The following is a 12,121-nucleotide window of genomic DNA, read 5'->3' as shown; positions in this document are numbered from 1 at the left end:
ATCTCGGTAACCCGCCCTGCGTCAAAAGCCTCAACAACTAGGCTAGGCTAGATGCGAAACTACCAGGAATAACCTGTTAAGGCTTTGTCAATTGTCAGTCCGAGGATAAAGATTCAAAACCAAACACTGATTGAAAAATATTAGTGTAGGCCAGGGGTTCTTAACCAGGGGTACGTGTACCCCTTGGGGGTACGACAGGGCCTGATTAAAGCTCATGGGGGCCCGAGGCACAGCTAAGTTTAGGGGCCCCTATTGGCAATCGCTTTCGACGCAATGCCATGTAGTCTCTGCGAATGATGAAATATGGGCTAACAAATAGTTCAAGCAAAACTATAACTTCATAAATATTAATTTAGCCAATTTACCTACAACTTTCTAACAGTATTATTAACACTCTTATACTTGTTACAAAAATTATTGGATGAAAAATCTCTCTAACAGATTGGAAATTGGGCCCATTTCATACTGGAAACACTAGCAAAATATACACTTGGATTTGAACTAGCAGAGTTTATTCATGGTTCCTTAAAATCCATGGAAGTATTGACTTTTTTACATATGATGGAAGGTTGGCATAAAGAATAATTTGAGTTATGAAACTAATCAACAATTTAAACAAATCGGTTACAATCAAAAAAGAAAACACAAACAAGACTAATACTTCGATTAGTAGCTTACAATTAATTGTCAGCTTCATAGAATTGTATACGAGATTTTCCAACGAACAGTAATCATGAAACATTATGGTTGCTGAATTTAAGAAGCACAATTATTATGAACAGCAGTTGCTGTAATCTAACTGTTGAATTAACTTTTCTACATGTAATTATTTTTTTCATATGCAAACACCATTGGTCATGCTAAAAACAGTTGTTATTGAAATGGTGCTTGAGTGCTGACTTATGTAGATGAAGTTTAATAACTTCATCACATGTTGCAACTACTTCACAGGAATCACAGCATACATAAGAAAATTACTATGATCTTTAACAAAATGGACCAATATTTACAGTGTAACACTAGTTAATAGGTTTCTAGGTAAGGTCTAACAGCTTCATTACTCACTGACAACTTTGCAGTACTCAGAAAGCCTTTATAGGGGTTACTGGTGCTTATGGAAATGTCGTAATGCTTACTGCACAATACCGGCTAACTACTACCTAATTAAACTTTTATAACTTCATAAACAACCATCGACCCAGCAGTGTACAGAACACAGCAGAAATATAACTAATAGTAAACGCAGATCTATCAAGTTATAGCTTCATCTTTGCTTGGAATGAAAGAAATGAAACAAAGCAGCAACGATTTGAAATCACAAACAAAACACTGGCAACTGTCATAAAATACTTATTATATTATACTAGTATCTAAATGTATGCTGGTTAAACTTGCTGATAGCTACCTTTGTAAAGTCAGGGATATTTACAATTACAGGATTGTAAATGCTAATAATGAAATGCTAATTAATCTATGAGAAATGCTATTTTGTTTACTGTTCACAATTTTTTAGCAGTAAACAAAATATGACTGCACAAATGGAATAGGCTACAAACAGTGGCGTAGCTAAGGGGGGGGGGGGGTTTGGGGGTTACAACCCCCCCCCCCCCCTTTGACACGTGTGTGACGTCACGATATTGAGAATGATGCTTTCAGTCTAGAAAAAAATTGCCTAATTTTATACAAAACTGCATTAAAAGAGCGTTTTGCCAATACCAAACATCTCAGCCAGGAATTAGCAACAAGAAAACATAGAGACTTAGCTTTAGTTCCGAAAAATGCCGAAGAAAACATGATCTTATCCTTTTGCTATGCCACCGGACAGCACCATTTTACAGGAATATTCATACCCACATTTTTGTTGAAAAGGCTCTCAGAATGCACCAAATTCAAAGTAATTTTTCAAAATTTTCTGGGGGAGGCCCCCCAGACCCCCCACCGCTGGGTCGTCAAAACCCCCCCCTTTCGAAATTCCTAGCTACGCTACTGGCTACAAATACGACAAACATTTTTATGACCTATACAGCTAAAGACAGGTGAATTGATTGTTAGTATTACACTACTTAATATCCACTTATTACTTGCTGACCTTTGAGGCCAGTTTTTGAATTGTTTGCCTTACTTTTGGTGGTCGCTCTTCAGCTTGTGGCCTGCTGATCACTTTATCTGGTTCTTACCACAGCAATTAAAGACATGGGTAAAGATCGCATTAAATGGTTTCTGGTACATTCAAGGCTTAACATTTGGCTCAACATAACTTTTGAAAAAAAAAACTATGCAAAGAGCTTGGAGAAAAACATTCCCTTGTTTGGAACATCTGCAAAACTTTTGCAGCACGTCTGCACCATTGCTAATCATAGTAAACGAATGTACTTCAATTGCAATAATGGCAAAGCAAAGTTTGCTTGGTTCTGTCTGACAAACCTCCATGGTCAGCCATTTCAAAGAATTCCTCTTTGAGAGTTTTGTTTATAAATCTGAAATGTTCAAAGCAAAAATGTCGCTAGTTCAAACAAGACATCTTCTTTATGAAGTGCTGAGTGAAATCTTGGTACATAGCAAGGTTATGAGAAATATGAGAACAGCGCAAAGCACCCCCCTTGAATAAGAACTCCAGCCAATGATCCTTCCCATGATCATCCCGCTGCAGAAGCTTCGCCGCACACATGGGCCTCAACAGTCATCTTTGCACCCAAGCACGCCAACCACATATTAAATTTTCATTTATTGCTTTGCTGTCAAAGGGGATTTCTGTATTAGTTTTACTGTATCAAATTACCTTCCGGGTGTATCAATTTACCTTCCGTGGAAGGTAATTTGATACATTTGAGTGACGTTTTTAAAATTTCAATTAAAAAAAAAGTAACAAAAATAAAAAAGTGAAAGTGTTTTTAAAAAGTGTGTAAGGGATCGGACTTTCATTTCAGCATAAAATCAATAGTTTGTGTCACGTAATTTTTAGTTAACAGGCAAAAATGTTAAAAGTGTATCAAATTACCTTCCCTTCCCCTATAAAGTGGTTTCAGTTCAACAGTTGCCAATTACAAAGTTCCACCACAAAATACGAAAAAATAAACAACCAAAATAATTAAAACACATTTATCTTAAACACACCTTTGTGGAAATTGGGCCCTTCTTGATTTCAAGTATTCAATTGCAACCAACCTGTTTTATTGCAATTATTTCAAATTCAGATATATGATTCAAGATAATATGGTGTCTTTAAATATGTTTTGGTATAAGGGCCCAGCATCTCATTGGTACCTGACCTAAATTATCTTCTCAATGGACAAGTAGGCTACACACAGTAAACTACACACAGCAGCTAAAAACACATTGTTACTGAAACGCAAATGTCTATTACCTGTGGGCCCCCTGAAATTCCATCATAAAATAACTACAACACATTTATCTTAAACACACCTTTGTGGTAATTGGGCTCTTCTTGATTTCAAGTATTCAATTGCAACCAACCTGTTTTGCTTCAAATACAGATGATTTTACTAATGTTGTCACAGCCTATTTTAACTTTTCTTCAAGATAATGTGGTGATTTTAGAGATATTTTGTTAGGCTATAAGGGTCCAGGCCCAGCATCTTATTGGTACCTGACCTAAATTATTTTCTCAACGGAAGTACACGCAGTAAACTTTAGAAGCTAAAAAACATGTTGTCACTGACACGCAAAAGTATATTACTTGTGGGCCCGGGGGCCCCCCCCCCCCCCCCCCCCCCACTTGACACAGCACTGCGGCTATGTGCAACGTTTTACATGTTTTGCTGTTATTTTAACTGAATATCATCAGTAGAAAATTGACATAGCTAATGGCACAGAAATCACCTTTGATTCGATTTTCATTTTTTATGCTCCTGTATGGGAAAGTGAACTGTATCGCTATACTGAGATGTGTGAATCATTACACAATTTGAAATCGTTAGGTCTACTCAAAAATAACAACTGTGCACACACTGGCACAACAAGTTTCACGCCTACGGTACTAATGTAAAAAAAATTGGGGGCCCCCAAAACCAAGGGGCCCGAGGCCTGTGCCTCGTGTGCCTCATTGTTAATCGGGCCCTGGGGTACGACATGCAGTGTGGAATTATACGCTATTTAGGCATAGCCTATGTGTGAAGAATGCGTAACAAGTCACTTTTGTATATGTCTATATACTGGAGAGGTTTCTACTTCTCAGGGATGAATGCAAGACCCATTTATTTTCAGCCTACATTCTATGGATGATAGGCCAATGACCAAATGAAAGACTATTTTATTGAAATGAAAGCTAGTAGTAAACGCAAAATGGAGTTTGATCCAATGCAGTTGGATGCCTTCTGGTGTGCACAACTCAACACATTTCCCCAGTTAGAAAAAAAGCTTTAGAAATCCTTGTGCTTTTTGCAACAACCTACCAATGTGAAACTGGGTTAACTTTTGTAAACATCAAAACTAAGTCGGGCAATCGTTTGAATCCAAGAGATAATATGCGTGTGTCTATCTCAAAGAAAGTAGCCTACCTCGTTTCAATATAATCATTGACGAAAAGCAGCAACAAAAAAGCCATTCGTAGATTGACTGATAAATCTTGTTGAACTTACAAGACTGTTTTTAATGCATAGCCTACCTTCAACACGTAAGTTATAAATACACTGAGTTTAATTCCTATTATTGCAATTTTATTTCCTTCCGTCGGCCATTGTAGACAGGGGGTACGAGAAAATTTCATGAAAGCTCAAAGGGTACGAGCGCTAAAAGGGTTAAGAAACACTGATGTAGGCCTATCTCATAATTTATAACAATTATGTAAAGTTTATTGTAAACTGGTGAGATGTCAAAAAATCATGGTAAGCATTGGCCTGGGTTTAGGGGGGTCAGAGGGTGCAGGTGCCCCCGACTTTTGAAGGGCCCCCTACGTGGAAAAAATGTGATTTTGTGTTATTATTAGACTATTATTTTTTTCAGCCTTTGAAGTTTCTGCAAAATGCTGCGCAGTGCTGGATTAATGGCACTGTAGACGTAGAGGTGTTTTTTTTTGCACGAGGGCCCCCCATCAGCTAAATCCAGCCCTGATGGTAAGATTGATTTTCCCAATGAACTGGACATGTAGGCTACCATGTTTGATGTTTCTAACTGACAAATTCCAATTATTAGAACATTTGGCCAAAACCTTTACGATTTGCAAATTCAAAAACTAAATTCGGTTCTCACAGAAATTAGGTCATCACACCCCTGTGTTCTTTTATATAACTCATCCTGTATATACTGTATCCGTTAGCTCAGTGGTTACGCGCCCGGCTCAAGATCACGCGGCGCAAGTTCGATAAGGGTGTGCGCTTGAGCAACGCATTTCAGAACTGCTCTCCATTCAGCGGCACCTAGCGAATAGAATAATTTCCTCGGCAACAACACATCAATGATCGGAAAACTTCACTCTGCCAATCTCGGTAACCGGCCCTGCGTCGAGCCTCTACAGTCTACAAGTATGCGAAACTACCAGGAATAACCAATCAAGGCTTTGTCACTCCTAGGATAAAGATTCAAAACCAATCAACCATACTGCAGGCTAGACTGAAAGGATTTCCATTTTTAAAAACAGACTTCCAGAACAGAAGAACGACTCTCGAACAAAAAGTAAACCTCATGACGGAAAGAATGTCGCTTTTCTGACACCCGTCGTGATGAACTATTTACTTTTTTGGCTGCGGAGCCGAGTGGTGAAAACTTGATACGGCAATAGAAAGGGCGCTGGTTCGATACCGCTCAAGAGGATGTGGCTGTGTTTTTAGCAAGACTCTTAAAAAATGCCTAAAGGTGGACACAAAGATTGGCTTCTTTGCCTTCCCGTCCCACTTAATCTAAATCTTCAGCCACCAGGTGTAAGCCTGGATCCGCTACGACAAAAAACTAAATTGAGTAGACAGGACAAGTATTTTTAAATTTCCCGAGTAGGAGTCTGTAACTTTGATTATTGTAAAATAAGTTATATTTAACTTCAATATGCCGGACTTGTTTAAATTGTAGGAAATCATAACCTAGAGATAAACATCCTAAAATCAGGGGCTCTAAACCCGGAGTGCTCGCACCCCTTAGGAGTGCGAGAGCTGTTTTCAGGGGGTGCGGGAATGCTGAATGATTAGGGTCGGTTGTAAAGGATTATGAGAGAATCAAAATATTCCTGCCTGCTTCCTATGAAAAAAAAACATTGATTCGATTCGAAAACATTGTAGCCTAGTAGTCAGCACACACACAACACAATTTGATTACCAATTGATTACAACACCAATCGATTAAAGTAGCGCGCTACTTTAAGTGACGCAGGAGGCACATTGTGACGTCAAAGTAACCTTGAAGACAATTGATATCATTCGTTTACACTGCCATTTCAACGCGTTACAGAAAATACGTTTTAGGTGAAATTTATTGTAAGGCTTCTTTCAAAAACATGAGCATTTCAAAATGCGAGTCGCTGAGTCCTGCCCGCTATGGCTTCAGTAGCCTACGTCTTTTTCAATGGAGAAAAATCTCTCCACCGCAGCACAGGGAGTAGTGGGGTGTTGTAACTTATTTAATAAACAGACATTATAAATAAGCACTATAGAAAAGCTCAAGGACTTGCTTCTGTCTGAAAAAAGGCCTCCACAATTGACTTTTCTTTCCGTACAGACGTTTTATGCGATGGCACCAACACACCAAAATAATAATCCTCAGAGTCGTGACTGATGTAAGTCACTCGTATCGATCTCAACGTGGCTTGATGTTTCAATAGTCGAATAATTTCTTCTAGATTTTTCTACGCATTGTTTCCATAAAGAATCTTCAAAATGCGTCATTTTATTATTTTAAATTGGAAGGTAGCGGAGTGCAACTGAAAAAAAAGTAGCGCCTTTCCGCTACCACTACATTGAAAAAAAAGTAATGCCGCTGCTGCAGCCGCTACTCCCACAAAAATGTAGTAGCGCTACCGCTACTAAAAAAGTAGCGCGCTACTGCCTACCTCTGGCAACTGCAACACTGTTGCCAAAAACTAAAGATTTGTGTCGTGTTTAGACTGTATTTTAATTTTTAGTTCATAACAACAAAATAAGTTAAGAAAACTCACTTTGCAAATTTTGTTTGTTACAATGGCAGTGAGGAAAAGTTAGTCCTTTCCCTCTTACCTTGACGTGGCAACCTTCAGTTTTGGTTGTCCAGCGATTGCGTTCGATCGCTAAGTGTGGAATTCGCTTTACCTCTATGTATTTCAAGACTTTCAGTCGATGCAGCACCCGAAATACGTATAACCTTCGGTTATCTCGGCTGTAAAGTAATATTGGCGTTAAAATTGGGTACCGGTAGCCTTATACACAAAGCAATATTCAACGAATAGAAGACAAACTGTTAAGCCCCCCTTGTTTTGAAAATGTTTCAGCCTGTTCATGAAATGAGTTTGGAAACAGTGGCACTATAATATAAAGAACAAAAACATACGGCACAGTGACTTTTTTGATTGTCTTACTTCTTTAAAATAACTGACCCAGTCTTAAATAAGCAATAATGATATGTTAAACATGTACAATCTGCTCACAAGTTGATACCAAGGAGCCGCCTCAGCCTGGTGTGATCTGAGCACTGTGACTCAAGAGTAGGGCAAAGTGGGGCGTGTTGTCACAATTTTTACAAATCAGCATATATCTCGTTCTGTACCAATGGTATCGAGATGCTGGATAGTGCAATTGAAAGAGGTATCATTCGGCTTCTTTTAGCTACAATTAAAGTTTTTCTGGATTATTTCGTTTTTACATAAATGCATGTTTAATGCAAGTGAATGGGCTGTGACAACACGCCCCACCCCGGGGCGTGTTGTCACAGAGCGTGGGGCGTGTTGTCACAAAATTTCTGCACATGCTTTATGACTAAAATATGACAGAAACCAACAAAAAATGGTTTTAATACAGGCTGAACGAATAAAAAATATGCGAAATGCAAAAAAATTTAATTTACAACATATTGGTAAAAATTTTATGCCCATTGTCAAAAATAATAAAAATGTCATCTTGAGAATTATGTGTCACTATCGAATATATGTGTGTATCATTATCTAATATTAATTTTAATTTCCTAAAAAAGCGTTGTATTTTAACAAATACGCATATTTCCTCGTTGTATAAGCATAAATAATTTTTTATGTTTCTTAATATTAAAAATGCACACCTCGGGGCGTGTAGTTACAGCTGTGACAACACGCCCCGTGGTATGAAATCACGTGGTTTCAACAACCATGTGTACATCTCTACTTGCATGTCTTATCTGTTTGGTATGATGAAAAGTGCAGGCTTAAAGCTAACGAATGGTATCTTTCCTGATCAGTTATGATCACGACTTAGTTTGCCAGACCATTTTTTAGTTTAGTTATAAAACCTGACTTTGCTCAAAATTCAATGGCACTCCTCATAATTTCTGCTGTGGTGACAAATTTATTAATCTTCACTACTTGTACGAAAGAGAACTGAAAACTATGCCTTCCATTGAAAACTCGTGGTTATACGATTGGGTTATTACATGGAAATCGTGCTGTGACAACACGCCCCTGTGACAACACGCCCCACTTTGCCCTACGACTCAGGACATACATTGGAAGTTTTTACAGTATAGGCAGTCATGGCTCTTTGCCACACTGTGCCACACCTCGAACCCAACGACGTTCAGCAAAAATTCGCGAGTGGGCTCTCCTTCAAGCCATCAGGTCAGAGCCGCAGATCCAGGTTCTTTTTACCAACTGGCCCAAAGTAATTGGAAGACGAAGCAATATTTTGGCCTTACTAACTCTTGACAAGGACAATAAATAGCTCGTCAAGCATTTTTCAGGTGATATAGACTCTTTGACACTACTTCTAGCTGATAATGCCCCCCTGACTGCATGGTCTAATATCTAGCCTTCCTGACCATTGCAATGTCTATTTGATGCCGTACCGGCGGTTTCCTTTAATTTCCGAAATTCTCCTGCATTGTGCTCTCACAAAAGTACAGAAGCAAATAATCCATGAACTGCTTTGCGCTGATGGTGCAGCCTTGCTTGGTCACACAAAAGAAACACTGCACACTTAACTCGTTTTGCAGAAGCTGACAAAATGTTCTGGTTAGTGATCAACTTAAAAAAGACGAAAGTATAGCATAGGCCTACTACATTAACCTGCACCTAATGAAGTATTTTTCCGTACTCATATCTTTGTCGACCAATCGGAACCCAATACCGTACAGTAGCCAAGTTCTAATGCCTCGGATGCACGATATCTTCAGATCCCAAGATAGACAAAGAAATAACGTGCGGTGCAGACTGAGCAAAATAAACTCTACGGACGAATTTGGAACAGTCATTAAAAAATAAAAACAAAGATCATGGTGTATGAGGCAGTCGTTATGACAAGTCTTCTCTGTGGAATGGAATTCAGACATACCAGTAGCCTACTGCAGCCGAATGCGATCACTCGGCTACTGAATGGATTAATAAAGGGCTATCCATAAAAAATATCCGCAGTCGGGGGGGGGTTGCAAATTACAGACTTTTCATTGACACAGTGCTGACACGGGGAGGGGATATTTTTTTGCATTTTTATTAGGACATCTTTTATGGGCAAGCTCTAATCATGTTATGGTTTTATTTATTGTCGCTGTACAACTGCCGAGGTATGTCAGCGAAAAGGCCCATGATTAATTTTGTGTCAAATTTACGATGTCACCTTATTAAGGAAGACTGCTGGGGTAAAGTGTGCAATGGGGTAAGATGGGCAACTGATTTTTTTGGATAAACAAATCGGCAGAAGTAATCTTTTCTTTGTCCTGAGTATATTGCCCATAATGCCACTTCAGTTAATGTATTTGTTATGTCCGATGAGAATCGCATTTAAAATGGCAGACAATAATATTATATTGTTTATGACAAAAATTTTAACTTTTTTTGTTGCAAAAAACTGAATAATTATATTGTTACACTGTGCAAATCAAATCTGTTTTTTCATTTTAGTAGGTATAAAAAGTAAGGATATTTAATAAAAAGTTTTAATTGGTTAGACTTTTAGTTTTGTAGATATTTTTAATTTTGTCACAAAAATCAGGATGGGGTAATAGTGTGCAATGCTAGTTAAAGTAGTTGGTAAAGTAGTAGTATTGAAGCAGTTGCTCAACTTACCCCAAAGGAAATAACCTTAGCTTAATGTTTAAACGATTGAATGAGTGTTTTTTCAGCTTCATTGGATAAGAAAAACAATGTTAGCCTATGCAATTGATTGAGTTTCGCTTTTAGCAGCATGATCGTAGCTTACTTCACAAGGTAGATTTAAACGATCTGTCTTAGCCTGATGCTGCGAGTTTGCTGTGGCAATAGTAAGTTGCGCAAGCTTTCGGAACACAGTTCCCTAGTCATGTGCTACAAGGAATGTGCACCATTCATCGTAGCACATGACTAGGGAACTGTGTTCCGAAAGCTTGCGCAACTTACTATTGCCACAGCAAACTCGCAGCATCAGGCTAAGACAGATCGTTTAAATCTACCTTGTGAAATGTTAGCCTATGTTTGAAAACATGATGTCTTGCAATTATAAAACATAGGCTACTGACAGGGGAATGCTTAAACTTAATGGAATTGCTCAACTTACTCCAGGTCATTAGGCCTACTCAATTTACTCAATTTTTTTGGGAGGTAATTTGAGCAACACGCACATCAGTATTAATATAAAAAATATGCAAATTGCAAGGCAATCAAAGTTTACTAGGGTTCAATCTTTGCATTTTAAAGTAAAAATGAAAAGCCATATTTTATGATCTAAAACAGAAAATATGACTTTTTATGACTTTATAACTCCGAGATAGAGCCCGCAACAAGGTAGTTGTTTCACTGTTATCGGTTTGACAACTTTCTGCAATACCAAAAAAATATGACTTTAATGACTTTTTCTGGCCCTAGGCTATATAGCAATAATAACCATGTGAGTAGATTTCTATTGAATGCTTATGGTTCCATTAAAACTCGTCCGCAAACCCAAAAGTGTTGATGCATTCCGATTTGGGAACGCCTTATTCTACAATCTACATAGACTTATGTTTTCGCAAATTTCATTACAACCTATGACGTTTGAAATGTGCATGCTCAAAACTGAACAAAAAGTGATCAGCCTATGTTTAAACCAATTTCTTTAACTAATCACTTCGACTGATCTACTTTTTAATCATTTGGAATATTATAATCGTAGTTGAGCGCTTCATTTCGTATGTTAATAATCCTAATTGCAGAATATGCCAGTAATAATCAAATTGCTTTGAAATGTTTTGTTGTAGACTATGGTAGCCTAACTGCAGAATAGTCCAGGAATCGTATTATAGTTTTGGCCTAATCCAATAGGTAATTTCAAACCTATGGTACTGTACAGACCTCTGGGGCCATAGCGGATCCAGAAGGGAGAGTCACTTAATTGGTCATCAGCTTTCACAGAGTCCATTTCTCTTCAAACTTTTTACTTTGTTGACACTTCGGTGTCTCCCTTGCTACTGCACTAGGAGCTTCTGGAATGTTTGCAGGGGGCCGTAAGTGCATCATTGTTAATAAATGGTGGTCTACTAAAATTTATGCACTTAAATTTATCACTTAATGAGTAATTTTGCAATGCTGTTGATCAGGATGACTTGTTTAATTAAAAATTGTCTAGACCTCAACCATTGATAAATTCTGTAAACAACTCTTTGGCTCCAAAAGGCTAAGGAACCATTGCAATCACCCCATTCTTAAACACAGTAAAGTCAGTGGCGTATTTAGGAGGGGAACAATTGGGGCGATCGCTCCCCGTTCTTTTAAAAAACTGTTTGCGCCCTTGAGTCAAATTAACACCTTACCTGAAGCATGTATTATTGCGAACCGAAACTTGGATCAACGGAAATTCATTGACATTTAATTCCTTTTTTAAAATGCGATAAATGGTCTCATTTACACAGTTTCCTCTTCTAAAACGAGAACGAATTGTGTCTTGTGAAAATCGTATTTCACTTGGTGAGATTAACATCGTCAAACTACAATCCATCATTTTTCTGAAGATAATCTATTTTGCAAAATAAATTGCCTGAAACTGAAAGTAAAATAAAGCAATGATAGTGG

The sequence above is a fragment of the Aplidium turbinatum genome, chromosome 2 (assembly GCF_918807975.1).
Source record: "Aplidium turbinatum chromosome 2, kaAplTurb1.1, whole genome shotgun sequence".
NCBI lineage: Eukaryota > Metazoa > Chordata > Ascidiacea > Aplousobranchia > Polyclinidae > Aplidium > Aplidium turbinatum.
The sequence above is the reverse complement of the archived record's forward strand: the minus strand, read 5'-3'. Positions refer to the sequence as shown.